The 21,870-nt window shown below is 36.4% G+C and overlaps 1 protein-coding gene across 1 annotated transcript in view; it reads left to right on the forward strand.

Annotated features, from left to right (window-relative positions):
* Positions 1-21,870, forward strand: part of LOC123530597 (plexin-A1-like) — a 112,696-nt gene that overhangs the window by 7,459 nt on the left and 83,367 nt on the right. Inside the window, exon 2 of the mRNA XM_045311378.2 lies at positions 877-1,031. The gene's annotated coding sequence lies outside the window, so the exon portion shown is untranslated. The remainder of the gene's footprint in view (positions 1-876; positions 1,032-21,870) is intronic.

Raw genomic sequence — 21,870 nt, forward strand, 5'->3', positions numbered from 1 at the left:
TTTTTAACACCCTAGAGGCCACATTTGTGACCCTATCTTCATGAAACTTGGTCAGAATGTTTATCTTGATGATTCCAAAGCCAAGTTCAAAACTGGGTCATATGGGGTCAAAAACTAGGTCACCCAGTCAAATCAAAGGAAAAGTTTGTTAACACTCTAGACAGTGTTTCCACTGGCATTTAAAGTTGGGGGTGAAAACTTGAGTTTTTCTTGCACTTTTGCACCCCTTCACTAAGAGATATATAACAGCTGTCTCCAAAACTTTGGGTGCAAAGTACCATTCTGGTTTGGGGGTTTCTGGGAACACTGTCTAGAGGCCATATTTATGACCCTATCTTCATGAAACTTGTTCAGAATGTTTATCTTGATGATTCCTAAGCCAAGTTCGAAACTGGGTCATGTTGGGTCAAAAACTAGGTCACCACTTAAATCAAAGGAAAAGCTAGTTAGCACTGTAGAGGCCACATTTATTACCTTATCTTCATGACACTTGATCAGAATGTTTATCTTGATGATTCCTGGCCAAGTTTAACAGGTGAGCGATATAGGGTCACCATGGCCCTCTTGTTTACAAAATTATTCCCTTTTTTTTTTTTCGACTAAGCAATTTTTGGTTAAGTTTTTATATGTAAGCCGGTATCTCAGTACCCACTAATGGGAATAGATTGTTCAAAGTTTATGTTAGATCTTGTTGGTGTTGTTACTTTGGCTTGTGTAAAGCTTTTATTTTTAATTGACTGAAATGTTTGAGGCAGTGTGTCAACAGATAATGAAATGGGCTCAAATCCATTTCCCTTTAGACATCAACATTCTAGTTTTGTACAGTTTATCAAAAGTTTCATTATAAATTTTCATAAAAGTTACAACATATTTCAGGGAAGAAAGAAAAAAAAAACAGGGGAGAAGCAGCTTCCTCATTGGAACTAGTCTGGTTGTCTGCTTTTTGCATGACTGGTTCCAGTGAGTAAAGTGATAGGCTGTGAAATCAGTTAACCAGTCTGATATCTGACAGCAGAAGATAATATTTACAGGTAAGAGATGTTTCTACTTTCAATTTTCATCAATTGACTTTTGAGTAGTTATGAATTATTTTTCTCTCAATCATATATCTGTTGGACTTTACAGCATAGTGTCTGAAATTTTATGAAACGTTTTGGCAGAAATTTTGCCGAATGATAAAACAATGAATGTGTTTTGAAGGTTCAAGTGTATGCAGTTCGAAGTGAGTCACTTTTTCATGACAAACTATGCTATGGGTCCCTAATATGCATCTTTAAAAACTCCAGATTCACAGTATGATACTGTTCGGCTGTATTGTAGAGGCTACAAGTTCACTCCCTTCACATGGCGGTGACAGAGCACAGTCAAAACACCCAAGGCAGAATCTTAGAGGGTTGTTCATTGTTTGATCCCTCATAGGAGTTTGATAAGCTTTTAAGATTGTTGAATGTCTGTCATCTGTCATCCACAATTTCTTTAAAGAATATCATTTACCTAAACTGTAAAGCGGATTTCAATCAAACTTCACAGGAAAGTTCCAAGAACCAGTAGGAAAAACTTTAGAAAATCTTTGGAAATCGTTGAAATCATTTACTTGATTTCAAAATAATTTGATAGAAAGTTTTCTTGGGTGAACCTTTGACAAATTCCTTAGAATCATTCTGTTTCGCTGAAAAACATGGCAGAGCTAGTTTTCTCTGTTCATGGAAAACTTTGAAAATCTCAGAAGTTGTTGGCCCATTTCTAAATAATTTCTCAGCAATTTTCCTTGGATGTCCCTCCTCAAAATTCCTTGAAGCTATCTTGATTTACCAAAAAACATGGCCTCCAGGGGCAGAGCTACTTTCCTCTTACATGGCTATATTAAAAAATCTCTGCTCATATACCAATGTCCTGATTTCAAAAAAGTTTCAAGGCATTGTCTCTCAGACAGTTGGACCTTTACCAGATTCTTTCAAGTAGGGGTATAACGATACATCGAACTATCGATGCATTGCGATCCTGAGTGTCAGTATGCATCGATAGAAAAGTCACGATCCAATAACAATCGCCGATAGTTTCTTCAACAATCGATAGTTTTGAAATTTTAGTAAATAAGAAATAATTAATAATATATAAACCAAGAAACAGATCCAGCTTTCATTTGCGCCTCAGAAAATGTTTACGTCATTTCAATAATTAACCTCACGGAATTAAACTACCATACAGGACTGAGAAGTCTTGGAGATAATTAATAAAGTTAGTTTCTTAGAAACTTTGATTAAATATATTTAAATAACCTGTTTATCTTAAATGAGAAAAAGTACTATGGACATGGAGAAAGTAGGCTGCTTGTATGATATAGCAAACTGTTCGATAGAGCCCGTCATTTAGTGCTGGTACACCTTAGTCCGATCCGTTAATTCTCGTCTTTTTCCACGTGTTGGGTTATTAAACACGTTGACATTTGCAACAAAATGGCCAATTCATTTGAGTATACCTTGCATAGGTTTATTGTTTAACTTATTACCGTAATAATTCTATTTATAGCTCATGCTCTAATAAACGCCCAGTCCCGACTTTTTGTAAAAAAAAAAAACGGCCTTTTTTAAGAAAAAATCAAAAATACGATGTTATCTAATAAGCGCCCATCCTATGAATCTTAGAATATAATCCTACCTTTTATCAGTAAAAAAGCGAGTTTTCTTATTTCCCTTCTGATGTAAGATCGTACATCACTTTTCTTGTCTTTAATTCTATATATTTTATATGAACACAGTATTTCAATGCCCACTCCTTGCACGAACAATAGCACTATCACTGTGCTTGTTTTCAGGTTCTAATATGCATGTCAGTATAGTTCCGAAAGGATGATTATTTTTATTAACATGATAACCTTTTATGACTGCTTTAACTGAAACTAACACACATGCCGCCATATCATATATACATGTAATGTGTATTGATCCAGGTAAACATGTGCTAATGCAAAGGCGCGCGCTTTTCGTAATTACGTCACGTCACTAGTCTGGCATTTCGAGACAGGGGTCCCGCAAGGGAAATTTAATCATTATATCAAATTGGATTCAAGGCGCTTTTATCAAAAACAATAGGGTGTTGTTTAAATTTGCTTGAAAATGACAGAATCACGAACAAAAATACTTAATACTATATTCATGACAGAAAAAATTAAATTTAATCATGTATTTTGTGAGTTTAGCTTGGCCGCTTATAGTACCGATCTAGTACGGCCGTTATCGATTTTTATACGACTATCACATCATTACTTTCTTATAGTCACCGGTAGATTCGAAAATAAATATTACATCAAGATTTTGAATGTTTGCTGGAGATTTGTCTCTTTTATTCGCCCATCCCTAACTTTTGAGCTGACCGTGTTTCTAATAAACGCCCGGGCTATAAATAGAATTATTACGGTATTTCAAAGCTAAGGAAGGCAAGAAATAGAAAAAAATGTTAAAAATATTTAATGTTAGATTTATTTCTGTCCATTTCAGGTATACAAATATTTCAATGTGTATTAACAGCAATTATAAATAGTGCTGTGTCTTACACTGTGTAATAATGCCAGTTGGTAGTTTTACCGTATAAAACATGGTGGCTGATAACTATTGCAATTGTATCGCAATAGTAACCTGCAATAGAATAGTAACGCAATAGTTTTTCAGCAATATCAATAGTATTGCAATAGTCAAAATTGGCCTCAATAGTCACCCTACCTTCAAGTCATGTTGGTTTGTGATAAAAACATGACTACAGTTTAATTGTGTGTCTATATAGAAAACTTTAAAACTTTAGAGATCTTCCCTTGAAATCGCTGGCTCAATCTTTAAACAATTTCACACAAATGTCTTTTTATGCACCTGTCTCTGAAAGAGTGGGGCGTATTATGTGAACATCCGTGGCGGGTGGAAGGGTGGGCGGCGTCCACAGTATGTCCGCTCTCAAAGTCGAACAGTTTTCATCCGATCTTCACCAAACTTGTTGACAATATTTGTTGGCATAATATCTCGGCCAAGTTCGATAACCAGCCAAATTGCCCCAGGCACTCTTTGATTATGGCCCTTGAATTAGTAGAAAAACTGGAAATTTAGCCTTGTCCGCTCTCTAAGTCGAACAGTTTTCATACGATCTTCACCAAACTTGCTGACAATGTTTGTGTGCATAATATCTCGGCCAAGTTCGATAACCAGCCAAATTGCCCCAGGCACTCTTGGATTATGGCCCTTGAATTATTCGAAAAACTGCAAATTAAGCCTTGTCCGCTCTCTGAGTCGAACAGTTTTCATCCGATCTTCACCAAACTTGCTGACAATGTATGTGGGCATAATATCTTGGCCAAGTTCGATAACCAGCCAAATTACCTTAGACACTCTTGGATTATGGTCCTTGAATTACTCGAAACCTGCAATTTAGCCTTGTCTGCTCTTTAAGTCGAACAGTTTTCATCCGATCTTCGCCAAACTTGCTGACAATGTTTGTGGGCATAATATCTCAGCCAAGTTTTATAACTAGCCAAATCGCCCCAGGCACTCTTGGATTATGGCCCTTGAATTACTCAAAAAAACTGCGAATTTAGCTATTTAGACGGGTGTGTTTTGTGACAGTCAGGCACTCTTGTTTTTTGGTGACTTTCTACCAGATTTCTTCAGATGGTTTCACTATGTTAAAAAAATATGACTGCTAGGGAATGGGTTATGTTTTCTACTATATTGCTGTAATTGGAAACTTCTTGTCAGAAACTGCTCTCTTGATTTATTATTACTATTATTATTATACCAAATTTATATAGCGCCCTTTTCATGATCAATTTCACGTTCAAAGGCGCTTTACATAGTTCAAATGCAGCCACATATGCAGGGCGCATAATTCATCCTCTACTAGTACAGACACAGAGCGATCTGACCAGAGGGACAGAGTGAGACAAAACCCCCACGACAGAGAGATCAGAAATCAGATACAGGCTTGTCCGGCTAACTTAGCCTAGCTCGTTGTGAATAGACAGCCTGGTTCTTTAACGTGCCCAGTGTATAGCACTGATACACGCAAGTATTGCCTGGGTTCCTGACCAGTACACCTCTAGTTTGGTGGGAAACACTGAAAAGCGTTTCTGAAAATTCCCGAGTAGCTGCAGGGGATCGAACCCTCGACCTCAGGATTGGAAAGCCAGTGTACAAACCACTGAGCTATCCATCCGTTTAAATACAGGAATGTTTCTTTAGTGACTGTCTGCCAAAATCTGTCAGATAATTATACTTTGAAAAACATGGTCACTGGGCACAGGGCAGGTTTTACCTATATGCATAAAATATAAGCTTTAAAAAAATTCTCAGAAAATACTGGATGGAAATAACTCCTTGGGTGACTGTCAACAAATGCTGTTAAAAACAAGAAGTGCGTTCAATAAACGCTTGATGCCCCCTGTGGCATCCTTGTCAATACAAAGCAACCTAAGTCCAAAACAAGGTCAAGGTCAAACTGAGGTCAGGTGATGTTTGAAGATGAGGAATGGTCACAGGTTACATCTGTATTAGTATCAATTCATTCTTGTAAGCGGTATTAATGCTAGACAAAACGGTCCCATTTGGTTAACCAAGAGATGGCCCATATAAAGCAACCTAAGTCCAAAATGAGGTCAAGGTCAAGGTCAAACTGAGGTCAGGTGATGTCTGAAGATGGGGAATGGTCACAGGTTACATCTGCATTAGTATTAAGTCATTCTAGTATGGGGTATTGATGCTAGACGAAACGGTCCCATTTGGTTAACCAAGAAATGGCCCATATAAAGCAGCCTAAGTCCAAAATGAGGTCAAAGTCAAGGTCAAACTGAGGTCAGGTGATGTCTGAAGATGGGGAATGGTCACAGGTTACATCTGCATTAGTATCAAGTCATTCTAGTAAGGGGTATTGATGCTAGACGAAACGGTCCCATTTGGTTAACCTCGTACGGACGGACAGGACAATCACTATATGCCTCCCGCATCAGTAGATGCCGGGGGCATAAAAATAATTTTGAATTAACGGAAGACGTGGCTGCCAGTCTATAAACAGAAAAATTTGCAAACAAGACATCTCTGTTTATACATGGTCATATTTTGAAAATAATGTTACAGAAATCTTAAGCAAGCTTAGATATTATGTTAACATAGCTACCTTTCTTAATAAAAGACAAATTGCATGGATAGGCAAGCATTTTTTATGCCCCCGGCATCTGCTGATGCGGGAGGCATATAGTGATTGTCATGTCCGTTCGTCCGTCCGTCCGTCCATCCGTACGAGGTTAACCAAATGGGACCGTTTCGTCTAGCATCAATACCCCTTACCAGAATGACTTGATACTAATGCAGATGTAACCTGTGACCATTCCCCATCTTCAAACATCACCTGACCTCAGTTTGACCTTGACCTGGTTTTGGACTTAGGTTGGTTTGTATGGGCCATCTCTTGGTTAACCAAATGGGTCCGTTTCATCTAGTATCAATACCCATTACTAGAATGACTTGATACTAATGCAGATGTAACCTGTGACTATTCCTCATCTTCAAACATCACCTGACCTCACTTTGACCTTGACCGTGACCTGGTTTTGGACTTGCTTTGTATCGACAAGGATGCCACCGGGGGCATCAAGCGTTTATTGAACGCAGCTTCTTGTTTTTTTTTCAAAAACAACCTTTTATTTACCCGTTGTTTGTCCGTTTATTGATGCTGTTCACTGCTACTCTGTATGTACAAGGATTTAAAAAAGTGTAAATTTAATACTGGGAAAGTCGTGTTCAGATTATTTTTTTTTTAAACCCTGTTCAATCTGATAGTTAAAGAATCTCTGTAAAGTGTGATATCTGCAGTGTGTGAAATGTTCCTGTTACACAGTACAATAGCTTACATTGAGTCTTTCATCAAAGGAACATTGGCAAGCTACTGTTTCAAACACAACAATCTGATAGGGTCTGTAACTATCTGTAACAAGGCATTTCTTTCTCTGATCTTACAACAGACAAAACACAGCTATCTAATGGCTGACAAATATAATAAACAACTCTTGGTTAAGTTTTTGTTCCCATGTGATATGTTTGTTTTATTTACATCATTAATGAGTGGCTGCCATATGTTCTAACTTCAGAAAAATGGGCTATTTAGAACTCTTTTTTGACTCTCACCTGAGTTGTTCACTGACTTGAGTTGGATTTTATAGCCAGAGGATTATCTATCATATCAAGAATTTTCAGAATGTATTCTGTATAGAATTTAATCTAGGTGGCCAACCCATGCGAATTTTGGGTACCATACACACGGAGAAAACGTCCCGATTCAGGTAACGTTTTGCCTGTTAGTTTTCTCTGTGTGTATGATATCCAAAAGTCATGTTTGTTGGCCACTCTTATGATAACAGGCCTTGTTTTTATGTTGCTGAACATTACAAGTTGAACACTAGTTTTCAACAAATTTCAGTTATAGTTATAAACAGTTCTTTGTTAATTGGACTTTCAGTTCCCCCTAGCATGGAGTGATCATCATGAGCTTTAATGGCTCAGTAGATAATCTTGTTTTCAGTCTGCCATCCACAGCATTGGTTTGCTAACTTTTCTGAAGCAATCTTGATCAGAGTTGGACAGAGTCAGTAGGGCCATAAGATCTTTGTTAGTTGCCAATCTGGACTTGGTAGCTCAAGTGTGATGGCCCGTGATTATCAAAAAATACCAAAAACCATGTTTACATACTAGCAGTTCTAATCCCATTCAAGTAGAATGTGACTGTATTTAGATTTTATGATTTAGTTCAAGCATGGATAAAATTAGAAAAAAAATGCTAAGAGTTATGTACCTTGATTTACGTACCGTATTTTGGTGTGTATAGGTCGCACTTTTTGTACCCATTTTGCAGTCTGAAAAAGTTCCTGCGACCTATACGACAGAACATTGCCAGCAGAGTTTTTTTTCTGACCGTAGCTCTCGCAAAATTACATGCATCTGTTACGAACGAACAAAATGGATGAAAAATATCAATATCGGTGGCTTTTCAACCAATAGCGGTTACTTTCAATAAAATATATCGTAAATAACCCATACAGACAATTAAAATTACGAATGACTTTAATTCAAAGATGTTTTTGCAGTTTGAATTACGTTTGTTTCTACTTTCGTTTTACTGGACGCCATTGACATGTACTCCGGGTTGGATAAAATCCGGACAGATCCGTCCTCCATTCCAAACATTGTTTATACTAATTCTTAGCGTATTTAAAAACTTGAAAGATATTTTTTTACTTTTGATTTTTAAATAAAAGAAAAAAATCCAAAAAGAAATATTTTGTTAATCTTTTTACTCAGAATCAAAAGAACGCGGTTAATTACATGACACGGAAAGGTGTTATAATTGCTGTGCAAACAATTCACACTTAAACTTGCATGATTACAGAATGTAAACGCAAACTGTCTGCTGCCAATTAGTGTCAAAAAGCCACTTTTCTTTGATGTAGTCTGTTACTAATACTACTGTTGGTATGAAACGATTGGGAACGAAAATAACACTGTCCGATTTCCACCAATCAGATTCTGATAATAATTTAGTCCGCGGCATCAATATGGCCGCCGCCATAACTTTTTTGCCGGTAAATATTAAATATTGCTGGGGAAAAAATCCGAAAATTAACTGCGACTAATACGCTAGAACTTAAATTTTCCGACCATTTCCAGAGCAAAAATTAGATGCAGACTATACATTACCGCGACCTATACACACCAAAATACGGTAAATGTCATATTTCACTGTGCTAGGCATGATCACCTTCAGGTATTCTATCTTAGAAAAGTTCATATGCACGGGGACATGATAAAACAAACACAGAGTACAACACAATACAAAGTAACACAGAGTACAGACATGATACAACAGACTACGGAGTACTGATATGACAGGTTTTAGGATATATACATACAAATATAATAATTAAATTATTTCATAAATTTAGATAAACAAGTGAAACCTGACTGCTACACAAGTATCCTGTAATAATGTTAATTTGTTTCTTCATACTGATAGTTTCTCAGAAAATCCTTTTCTCTCCGGGTATTTTGTGGCAGAGAAATTTATTTTAAAAGGACACCAAAGACTGATGCCAGTCAGTAACAACATTCCATGTAGTTCTTCCGAAGAGACAAAATGTAGTTAATCATTCTATATCATATCTGATTATCTTCACAGCCTCTTGGGATTCTCCTTTTTTCGGTCTCTCTCAAGTTGTTGAGATATAAGTGCAGTAGATTTCTTACAAAGCCCTGGCACCAGAAAAGCTCTGACATGCTGTAACTGCTTCAATGAAAACCTCATCATGTTATCTGACAGAAATGGTAGAAATGTCTGACAAATTGCTCCAGTATATATAGACCCTCTGGGTTAGTTATATAACAAGAAAAAAAATTCTGATATTTTGAAAAGAAATGTAAAACTCCTTCAAGAATTGCAAGAGCTGTTATTTGCTAGAATGTAGTTGTTGCTTTTAGAGTTCATGTGAGCTATGAAAGATTTTCATCAAACTTGGTAAAATATTGTGACGAAAGCATTGGCCACTCTTCACCAGTATGCAAGAAGGCTTGAGGAATATCCTTGTTGATTTTGAGGTAAGGGACTCATAGGTCACAGCGATATGACCACCACCATCTCCATTCACTCTACACTTATATTCACACACACGCAAACTTTTTTTACTTTCAGTTCAGATTCTTGGTGTTGTATCTTAGTATCCCTCTTCCATGTCCTGCATAAACACTCTCCTCCCATACCCCTCCCCCTCACTGCTCCTGTAATGCTGTTTTCCTCTTTCACGTAAGTTTCTAGATATCTTATTTTAACATCCTCAAATCTGGGTCCCCATCTTCTCTGTCCATGCATTTTTATACGCCCGAAGGGACGTATTATGTTATGAAGCCGGTGTCCATCTGTCCATTAGCAATTTTGTGTCCGCTCTGAAACTCTTGAACCCCTTGAAGGATTTCGAAGAAACTTGACACAAATGTTTACCACATCGAGATGATATACAGAGGGCATGTTTTTGATGGCTTGCTTCAAGGTCAAGGTCACACTTAGGGGTCAGAGGTCATATGACTTTGTTTCATGTTCGCTCTATAACTCGTGAACTGCTTGAAGGATTTTAAAGAAACTTGGCACAAATGTTCACCACATCGAGTTGATGTGCAGAGCGCATGTTTTGGATGGCTCGCTTCAAGGGCAAGGTCACACTTTGGGGTCAAAGATCGTACCATCGGGACCCCTTGAAGGATTTCAAAGAAATTTTACACAAATGTTCACCACATCGAGACGACGTGCAAAGCGCATGATTTGGATGGCTCGCTTCAAGGTCAAGGTCACACTTAGGGGTCAAAGGTCATACCTTTCTGCATATATTGCTCTGCATTGCGGTGCTCTTGTTTTCAGATATGGTAGTATTAGTATCACTAATCCACATCCTGTACCCCCTAAATATACCCCTACCCCTCTCCACAACACTATTTTTTCACTTTCAGTTCAATTTCTTGATACTGTATCTTGGTATCCCTCATTTACATCAGGCACCACCAGTTCTCCACCCATATAAATTATTTTTACTGTCCTACCCCAATCTGATTGCAAATGGGCATATTATGCCTCCTGAGGCAGAGCTGTTGTTTTCAGATTGATTTTGGCCAGAATTGGACTACTCGGTACTCCGCCTAAAAACGTATTTTCCCCCTATTTTGGATCAAAACTGAACAAAAATTTGGTAAATGTTGTCTGTTATAGAAGTGTCAAACATTTTTTAGCTTGACTTTTCAAAGAATACCATGCCTAGCTATTCTACTCACTCTGGCGTCGGCGTCACACCTTGGTTGAAGTTTTGCACGCAAGTACATATGGCTATCATTTAAAGGCATATAGCTTTGAAACTTATTTTTTCTTTTTCTAGGTCAATTACCAACCTCACTGGGTCAAGTCCCATAACTCTGACATGTATTTTGGCCGAATTATGCCTCCTAGAAAACCCTGGTTAAAGTTTTGCTTGCAAGTTACAGTCTCCAAATCAAATGCAGATATTGAATTGAAACTATACATGTGTCTTCAGGGTTATAAAACTAGGTTATAGCATCAAGTCTTATAACTCTGACATGCATTTTGCCCAAATTATGTCCCCTGTGAACTTAAAACTTCTGGTTAAAGTACTATCTCCAAACTTAATGCAGATACTGGATTGAAACTCTATTTTAACACTTAGGATAATATTACTGGTTCTGGGACAACAATTTGAATAGTCGAGCATTTGCATACCCTACATACGGACAGCTCTTGTTGTTGTTTTTTCTTTAGAGACCAAATAAATGATGTATTTGGATTAAGTGTTTTTATGCCCTAAATTGGCCTGAAAAAAAGAACACTGTTGGATTAGAAATCTTGTGTTTCAAAGTGTTTTTTCTGCTGTACCTTTTGTACAAGTTTTAACTGTAGGTGTTAAGTACTAGATTGAGAACAATTAGCATGCTCAGCAAAATCATCAATAATAAGAGAGAAAAAAACCTACAGTAATTAATGATTTATTTAGTTACCTGGCAAAAGTATGAGTTTAAGTTCAACAGTTGCTTTTAATCATCATCTTGGCCTGAAAGTCACATTTGCAGTTAAAAAGCCCGTATATCACCAGTCATGGGTAGAAACTGCAGTACTTTCATAGCCGTTGCTATGGAAATTCACATTTTTCTGCATTTTAATACAAATCAGTAGGTAAATTACGCAAAAAAATTGCTGGAGGGTATAGCTTTTCCAGAAGTTCTGAGATTGAAAGTTAAGAATTTGTGAAAAGGGAAAACATGAAATGATAAATTGTAATGAATTGAAATTGCATTTTAGAAATTACACGGTGTTTACAAATGGTGGGACAGACTTTTCTTAGAAAACAGAATGTCTGTGAAGTGCCGTAAAAGAATTCATGTATTTGCAAATTTTTTTTGTAATAAATCATTTTAAGATGTTGATGCAAAAAACAGGGTATGCAAGAAAGAACAGTTTGTCAGTCTGATGCTTTTGAGTCTTTTCTCTATATGATGGAATTTCTTAGGTCAGTACGTAAACATTTCAACAAACCCGTAATGGTTGTAAATGGCGGTTATGATCTACCTACCACATTCTTTGTTATGAACACAAAATTTTATTATGTCTCCCACCATACAGTGGTGTGGGAGACATACTGATTTACTCTTGTCTGTGTGTCTGTCTGTCTGCCCATCACAAATCTTGTCTGCACTCTAAGTCAAACAGTTCTCATCCGATCTTCACCAAACTTGAACAAAATGTGTTTGACAATAAGTCCTCGGCCAAATTCGATAACTAGCCAAATCGGCCCAGGCACTTCGGAATTATGGCCCTTGAATTACCAAAAATACTGATGCCAGTGATACAGGTCTTGGTGCATGGTTGACTCAGATACATAATGAAAGACCATTCATACTGCAAAACTCTTAAAGGTATATTTTCTGTGAGTAAACAGTATATAAAGACAGACTTATTATCCAGATGATTAGGCAGTTGTGGGAGACATGTGCTTTTCTCAAAAGCAGCTCTAGTTCATGTTATGATTTCCTATTTTCGGAATTCCTTGATCAACACAGAAGTTGATATTATTGAATCCATTTTTAGCTCACCTGAGAACATTTTTAGCTCACCTGAGAACAAAGTGCTGGGTCCATTGTGAGTATCTGTCTTCAACATTGTTTTAGCTCGACTTTTCGAAGAAAATGTAGAGCTATTGCACTCGCCCAGGCGTCGCGTTGGTTAAAGTTTTCGATAAAGTCAAATATCTCTGTTACTATCAAAGCTATTGACTTGAAACTTAAAATAGTTATTTACTATCAAAGTCTACACCAGGAGAAACAATCCCCATAACTCTGATTTGAATTTTGACAGAATTATGCCCCTTTTTAACTTAGAATTTTTGGTTAAAGTTTTTGATAAAGTCAAATATCTCTGTTACTATCAAAGCTATTGACTTGAAACTAACTTAAAATACTTATTTACTATCAAAGTCTACACCAGGAGAAACAATCCCCATAACTCTGGTTTGAATTTTGACAGAGTTATGCCCCTTTTTAACTTAGAATTTTTGGTTAAAGTTTTTGATAAAGTCAAATATCTCTGTTACTATCAAAGCTATTGACTTGAAACTTAAAATAGTTATTTACTATCAAAGTCTACACCAAGAGAAACAATCCCCATAACTCTGATTTGAATTTTGACAGAATTATGCCCCGTTTTAACTTAGATTTTTTGGTTAAAGATTTTGATAAAGTCAAATATCTCTGTTACTATCAAAGCTATTGACTTGAAACTTAAAATACTTTTTTACTATCAAAGTCTACACCAGAAGAAACAATCCCCATAATACTGAATTGAATTTTGACAGAATTATGCCCCTTTTTAACTTAGAAATTTTGTTAAAATTTTTGATAAAGTCAAATATCTCTGTTACTATTAAAGCTTTTGACTTGAAACTCAAAATAGTTATTTACTATCAAAGTCTACACCAGGAGACACAATTCCTATAACTCTGGTTTGAATTTTGACAGAATTATGTCCCTTTTTAACTTAGAATTTTTAATTAAGGTTTCGATGGAGGCCTTGAGAAACAAAAATCAAACAACACCAAATCATAGAAAGAAAGAGTTGTTTGACATGAAAATTGAACAGCATGTAAAACATGTATATTACTTTACGAAACAAGTGTCAGTATACTGATATAAACATTGAATTCCGGAAAAGGGCTGCCTAAAGGGGCTCCACTTCCGGACAGTTAAACGCCTTTAAAAACTCACCATTTTCAAAGAACTGTTACACATGTTCGTTTTGATGCATTTGCAATAGCGTGCGAGTGGTGAAATTTCGCATAACAAGGTGGAACACAGTTTTCAGCAATTGTTTATCTTTATTTCTTTACAAATGGCATTCCGGAAGTGGAGCCCCTTTAGGCAGCCCTTTTCCGGAATTCAATGTTTATATCAGTATACTGACACTTGTTTCGTAAAGTAATATACATGTTTTACATGCTGTTCAATTTTCATGTCAAACAACTCTTTCTTTCTATGATTTGGTGTTGTTTGATTTTTGTTTCTCAAGGCCTCCATCGAAACCTTAAAGTTTTTGATAAAGTCAAATATCTCTGTTACTATCAAAGCTTTTGACTTGAAACTTAAAATACTTATTTACCATCAAAGTCTACATCAGGAGAAATAATCCCCATAACTCTAATTTGAATTTTGACAGAAATATGCCCCTTTTAACTTAGATTTTTTGGTTAAAATATTTGATAAAGTCAAATATCTCTGTTACTATTAAAGCTTTTGACTTGAAACTCAAAATAGTTATTTACTGTCAAAGTCTACACCAGGAGACACAATTCTCATAACTATAATTTGAATTTTAACAGAGTTATGCCCCTTTTTAACTTGGATTTTTTTTTACTGGCAAAGCTCAAATTCAGAATCAAGCACTGAGAAAAGTTGAGCGCGCTGTCTTACGGACAGCTCTTGTTAAACGACATCTGCTCAAAAACCATTGAATGGATTTTGTTGAAACTTGGCCTGGATGTTTCTTGGGTGGTCCGCTACAAAATTGTTCAAATTGTACTGCTTGGTTGCACTTATGGGCCGCCAGAGCTAAAAATGGGAAAATCTTCAAACGAGAAATCCTAAACCGCACATCAACACCCACATCATTTGACACAAGGGCTATAACTCTACCACTAATTTTTCATGAATTATGTCCCCTTTTTACTTAGAAATTTAGGTTAGTTTTGATGCATTGTCACTATTTCTAAGTTACTTATATATAGAGGGGACTTGATTCAAACTTGTTGTTCAACTTTGTTACCCACGTCTTATGCCACAAGGGTCGTAACTCTTGCACCAGTGTTTCATGAATTATGCCCCTGTTTTACTTAGAATATTATGTACCATATGTGGGGAAACAAATTGATTTTGTCTTGTCTGTCTGCCTGTCTTATAGATACTTTTTGATAACTTTCACTCTATCTCAATTATTGTACCCCCCGACAACAAAGTTGTAAGGGGGGGTATACTGGTTTCAGGTTGTCTGTCTGTCTGTCCGTCCGTCCGTCCGTCCGTCTGTCTGTCTGTCTGTCTGTCCGTAGACACAATCTTGTGCGCACCATCTCTCCTCATCCCTTTGACACAATTTAATGAAACTTCACACAAGTGATCAGTAACAACAGTAGTTGTGCATGGGGCATGTTAGGTTCTTTCAGAAAAAAAAATTGCAGAGTTATGGGACTTCGTTTTTTGTTACTATACTATATACATAGACACAATCTTGTGCACACCATCTCTCCTCATCCACTTGACACAATTTAATGAAACTTCACACAAGTGATCAGTAACAACAGTAGTTGTGCATGGGGCATGTTAGGTTCTTTCAGAAAAAAAATTGCAGAGTTATGGGACTTTGTTTTTTGTTACTATACTATATACATAGACACAATCTTGTGCACACCATCTCTCCTCATCCACTTGACACAATTTAATGAAACTTCACACAAGTGATCAGTAACAACAGTAGTTGTGCATGGGGCACGTTAGGTTCTTTCAGAAAAAAAAATTGCAGAGTTATGGGACTTCGTTTTTTGTTACTATACTATATACATAGACACAATCTTGTGCGCACCATCTCTCCTCATCCCCTTGACACAATTTAATGAAACTTCACACAAGTGATCAGTAACAACAGTAGTTGTGCATGGGGCATGTTAGGTTCTTTCAACGACAAAAATTGCAGAGTTATGGGCCTTTGTTTCTTGTTAACATACTATGTACATACAGTCTGCATATGCAGTCTTGTGCGCGCCTAATCTTCCGAACCCTTGCACACAATTTAATGAAACTTCACACAAGTGATCAGTACCAACCCTAGTTGTGCATGGTGCATATTACGTTCTTTTAGATAAATATTCTGCATAGTTATGGGACTTTGTTTTTTGTTACTAAACTGTATACATACAGTTTATATACATACAGTCAACATAATTATGCAATCTTGTGTGCGTCAAATTGCAATGTACTGTGTCAGTGCATGTGGGGGGTACATTCATCACCTTTAGTGATAGCTCTAGTTATTAAATACATTTGACTCAGACTTAAACTCCATCGGCATTCACATTGGGGTCATTAATCACTCATGCCGTAGTTCCTGCCCAGTTTTGCTATCCAGCATCCAAAAACTCTTGTGAACTCTTGTGACAGCTCTTGTCCCATTTCTGAGCTGTAGGTACAAAGCATATCAGCTACAGCTTTAATACAAATTTTCTGGATGACTGAGTATCACTTTAGGAAGAGTCTTGTTGGTTTTGGCATCAGTAGCTCAAATGTCAGGTTCATAAGAATCTAACTTAATATTTGTTGTTGTTTTTTGTTTCATGGTTCTATGTCACAAAGTATAGTGGCCATAGTTTTAAAGTTTAAAGCACCACATGAGGAGGATCCCGCTTTTGGGGGTCACCAGTTACTTATACAGGGTCAAGGTTACAGTGACTTATAGACTGTATGTGGTGTCATAAGTATAACAGCTACAGCTTGCAAACTTGAAACAAAATGACTTAGTACTACTAGAAGAAGATCAGCATTGATTTTGAGGTCAGTGTTTAAAGGCCAAGGTCATAGGGACATGGTTTTAGTTTAGTTTTTTTTTCCATTTTCAGGCTCTAAATCACAAAGTATCAAGAGATGTAATGTTCAGACTTAACACACTGACTGAGTGCCGCTTGAGGAAGATCCTTATTGATTTTGGGGTCAGTGACTTACAGGTCAAGTTGACAGGGATAATGCAGTCCACACCCACATTTTTTTTTACTTTGCCCGCTTAGCTCGGTAGGTAAGAGCGTTGGTCTATGGATCACAGGGTTGTGAGTTCGATCCTCGGGCCGGGTCGTGACTATTTGATAAACGACATTGTGTCTGAAATCATTAGTCCTCCACCTCTGATTCATGTGGGGAAGTTGGCAGTTACTTGCGGAGAACAGGTTTGTACTGGTACAGAATCCAGGAACACTGGTTAGGTTAACTGCCCGCAGTTACATGACTGAAATACTGTTGAAAAATGGCGTTAAACCCAAAACAAACAAACAAAACTTTAGAATGTAATGCCTGTAAGCTGGTTTCTCAAAAACTGCTATGGCCAGATGCTTTCATACTTCACACATCATGAGATGATTTCCCTGGGAAAGTTACATAACTCTAGGTTTTATTTTGTCAAAATTATCCCCCTGTTTTACAAGAATATTTTGCTAAAGTATGTAAGCTTGTATAAGATGGAAGGGCTTCATATTGTTGAGCAGTCTGAAATTAGATGGCTGTTGTTGTAACTGTCGCTTTTTGCATCATGTTGAGAAAGTTTTAATTTGTTTCTGAAAAGTTTAGTTTTTGTTGGTTCTGCAATGGATACCTATTGTGATCTGTCAATCTGAAAAAAGTGTGATGTGGTTTTATGGTTTTGGGGAATAATTCTTATTTACCTTATTCTTTGTAATGGATATTGTCAGTATTATTTTCTGTGTCACTGGTGCTGTTGAAATATTGAACTATCCCAAAATAAATATAAAGGACATGTTTGTACATCCATCTGTTGTAATTGTTATGTGGCCATGTCTCAGAAGTGGTATTATTAAATTATTTGAAAGCATTGTAAACAAAGAAAAAGTTGATTAACTCCAGACCATTTTGAGTTTTATGTGCAAACAAACATTCTATAGCTATACTTTTGATATTTGATCATTAAAGCATGTTGCGCATTAATATGCCGATATTGTTGTATTTGGATCATTAAGCGTACTTCAAACTGTCGAATAAAGCCTTTGAGTACATTGATCGCGCAGGTATTAATTGAAATGATGAGTAATGCTGCACAATGATTTAAATTACAGTAATAATTTATTATTTAAAAAACACACTTCAAAGGGAATGTCTGAATGAAGTTATGATTACAAATGATTAAAGATTTAAAATTGCCTCCGAGCTAGTCTTTAAATTGATAATACAGTACTGCACTTGGCACAGGAACTGCTGCTGTGAAAAAAAGAAATTGACGCTTCAACATGTGCATTACATGCAGTTTAGATGTAATGTGTGGATTTATTGTTCGTTGTGTATGTTTCCCTCTCAGCTGTCGTTCAAAGGAAGGGTTCCTGCAATGGTTTTTAATGCTGAAGTTTACCAAAGAGACATAGTCTGTGTTCAGACCCAATGTTTTGTTCACAGGAGATAACTCTTGAGCCTATTCAAATTTTGAATAGTTCTGTCCCGTTCATGCTCAGAATACTTGATAATCAGAGCCAAGAAAGATCGGTCAGAATATATATGAGAAATTATATATTGTAAATAAAATGAAAAAAAGATTTAGCAACTGTCGGTAGCCAGCTTACAAAGAGACAGTACCCCTAGTCAACTTCAGACTTTATAGGCAGATGACCCTTATCGTTCGGGGAGGTTTAAGGTCATAGATCCTTTGTTAGTATATGTTAAAAGTCTGGCATTACATAACTGAAATACTGTTGAAAAACAATTCTAAAACACAAAACAAGCAAGTAAACAAACATGCCCAAAAGGGCTTCCCGGTGGGAGCTTTAATAGTATGACCTTAAAGCTAATGCAGGACTTTTACTATATACCTCAGTGGCCTTCTAGTTCCAGCCATAAACGGATTTTGCTGAATTTGCAGTAATTTTAGGTGCTGCCATTGAATGTCAAAAGATAAAGACATTTTAAGGAGAGGGTTCAACGAGGGTAATTTTATTAGTCATTTACCATTATGTTTGAACAATCCCTTATAATAAAGGACCATCAAAGCAGCTGTATATTAAGACAAGCCCGCCATTGTATGTTTATTCTGAGATAATAACTGGAAAAGCTGAAAAACTCCACAAATATTGCAAATGGAAGCCATAAAGGAACAAGCTTTATGATCCTATAAATTTTCGGTCTTTATATTTGGGATAGCATAAGCAATAATCTAAAATACATTAAATAATGAGTTTATATTGATATTTTTGGCATTTTATGTAATTTTGGTGTGTAAAATGAGCTTCATGATAATGGTTGCGTGCATGAGCACAATTGTGTTTTCGGGTGTAATTTATTGATATAGACACAAATGTATTTATAAATTTCCTATCATCAAAATGGTCAATGCTGAGATGAAGGCTTGATCCCAGATAAATTTTCTAAAAAAAATTGTCTGTCCATCCGTCCGTCCATTAGCAATTTCGTGTCCGTTCTGTAACTCTTGAACTGCTTAAAATTTTAAAGAAACTTGGCACAAATGTTCGCCACATCGAGACGACGTGCAGAGTGCATGTTTCGGATGGCTCGCTTCAAGGTCAAGGTCACACTTGGGGATCAAAGGTCATACCTTTGGGTGTATATTGCTCCACATTGCGGTATTCTTGTTACTTTTTACTTGTATAATCTTTCTGTAAAAGTCAATTAGCTATTGTCATCACTTGATTGTCAGCATCTGCAGTGGTGTTGAAAGGTTCACTTTTCTTGAAATGTGACATAGCTTTGAAACTTATTGCCATGAGGTGAGTTAGCAGGGGAAGAACCATAACTCTGGTTTGTAAGAAGTAACCCCTTTTGTACGAAGAAACGTGCAGTGGTTAAGGTTGCTGATTCAAATCATTTGCCCCTCACCGATGTGGGTTTGAGCCTCATGTAGAGTGTAGAATTCTTAATGTGAGGAAGCCATCCAGCTGGCTTACGGAAGTGTGGTGGTTGTACTCTGCACTGTCACAAGCTGGAAATGTTGCCAAATGGCCTAAAATTGTGTCCATGTGACCTTAAACCCAGCAAAAAAAACAACAATAAAACAAATAATCTGATCTATGTACTAAAGTGTCCCATAGTATTTAGCTAGGACATGCGCAAGACTTTACATTGTCGAAGAAAAAATGTCGAATTGTTACTAACACTTTGAAGGGGTGAATTTTGAATAACTATAATAAAAAGTGTTTAAAGTAAATTTGAAAAAAAAGTATTTTGACAGGTCAGTGATAATTTGTAACTAAATTCTAAATGATATTATATTTCATGTAAATTTATATGTAAATGTAAATGGCTGTTTTTCTATGATTTGAAGAGGGAGATTTAATGAGGCGTACATAGCAGCTGTTCTGTACATTATGTCATACATAACAGTTTTATGAGCCTTAGAAGTCTCCTTGTGGTGATAAAAAAAGTCACGCTACAGGTTTATCCAAATGTTTTCAACAACATGTTTCTTTAAAATGATTTGCAAAATTGTATGAGTTTCCTTTGAAATACTATTTTGCTACTGTACAAAAGAATAATATCCGTTTGAAATATCTGTTATGATCAAAATCAAAGAATTTTATGCCTACAAAATTAAAGGCCCTGACCCCCAGATTTTGGCTAAAGATAATATTTCTTCAAAATTTAAGTTTGGTCATATTAGTAACATTATAGAACATGAGTTTTTACTAAACTATGTTAGCCTGCTGGCGGCAATTGATTCAGCGTTTGCAGGCAATCATGGTCTGCACTGTTCGCCATTCAGTCAGTAAATTTTCAGTGAACACCCATTTTAATAAAAAGTGGTACTGCCCAAATTGCATGATGGACCAGGCCATTGTAGAAATTTAGCAGGGTAAAGGTTAAAAATGCCAAAATGCTAAAAATAATGCCATGCATTCTTGACCAATACACCATGGAGAAATACATGCTTAACGTCATTAAATATAAAGGTTTGTAAAACCTAAAATTCTTTCGTGTTTCTATAAAAAATAATCTGTCAGTTACTAAGTTTCAAAGCCTTCTTAAGAAATTCAGCAATAATTTTCAGATATCTAAAAACTTTCTCTTTTTATACGCCCGTTTGAAAAACGGGACGTATTATGGGAACGCCCCTGGCGGACAGGCGGGCGGCGTCCACAGACTTTGTCAGGAGCATTTCCTCTTTCATGCATGGAGGGATTTTGATGTAACTTGGCACAATTGTACACCATCATGAGACAGAGTGTCATGCACAGGTCCCTTCTTTAGAATTACTTCCCTTTGTTGTTACTATAAATAGCTTATATTGTAACTTTCATTACTAGTCGTAGGGAACAAGACCACTTTTCTGTAGTACAACATGCATGTTACATCCAATTTTGAGGTGTATTTTGACCTATCTCTACCTGGTAAGGATTTTTATGTGGATTTAGAATTATTTTTGGGGGGATTTTTTAAAAAAAAAAATGTTTTATTTTAAGATTAACTTCCCTTAGTTGTTACTATAAATAACTTATATTGTAACTTTTTTTTATAATTGACCGTAGGGAAAAACCAAGACCACTTTTCTGTGGTACAACATAGGTGTTACTTTCAAATTTTAGGTGTATTTTAAGGTATCTCTACCTGGTAAGGACTTTTTTTCTGGACTTAAAAAAACAAAAGAATTACAGTAATCACTAAACAACCACAAAGTTAAAATTCTGTTTGCAAATACAGGTGCTAGTGTAAAGGAATTTGCTGTGACGGGCGTATATTGTGACATTCTGGTACTCTTGTTTATAACTGACCGTAGGGAAAAACGAAGACCACTTTTCTGTTGTACAACATAGTTGTTACTTTCAAATTTTAGGTGTATTTTAAGGTATCTCTGCCTGGTAAGGAGTTTTTTTGTGGACTGAGAAAAACAAAAGATTACAATAATTACTACACAACCACAGAATTAAAATTCCATTTGCAAATGCAGGTGCTAGTGTAAAGAAATTTGCTATGACGGGCGCATGTTGTGACATTCTGGCACTCTTGTTTATAACTGACCGTAGGGAAAAACGAAGAC

This window comes from Mercenaria mercenaria, chromosome 13 (assembly GCF_021730395.1).
Source record: "Mercenaria mercenaria strain notata chromosome 13, MADL_Memer_1, whole genome shotgun sequence".
Taxonomy (NCBI): domain Eukaryota; kingdom Metazoa; phylum Mollusca; class Bivalvia; order Venerida; family Veneridae; genus Mercenaria; species Mercenaria mercenaria.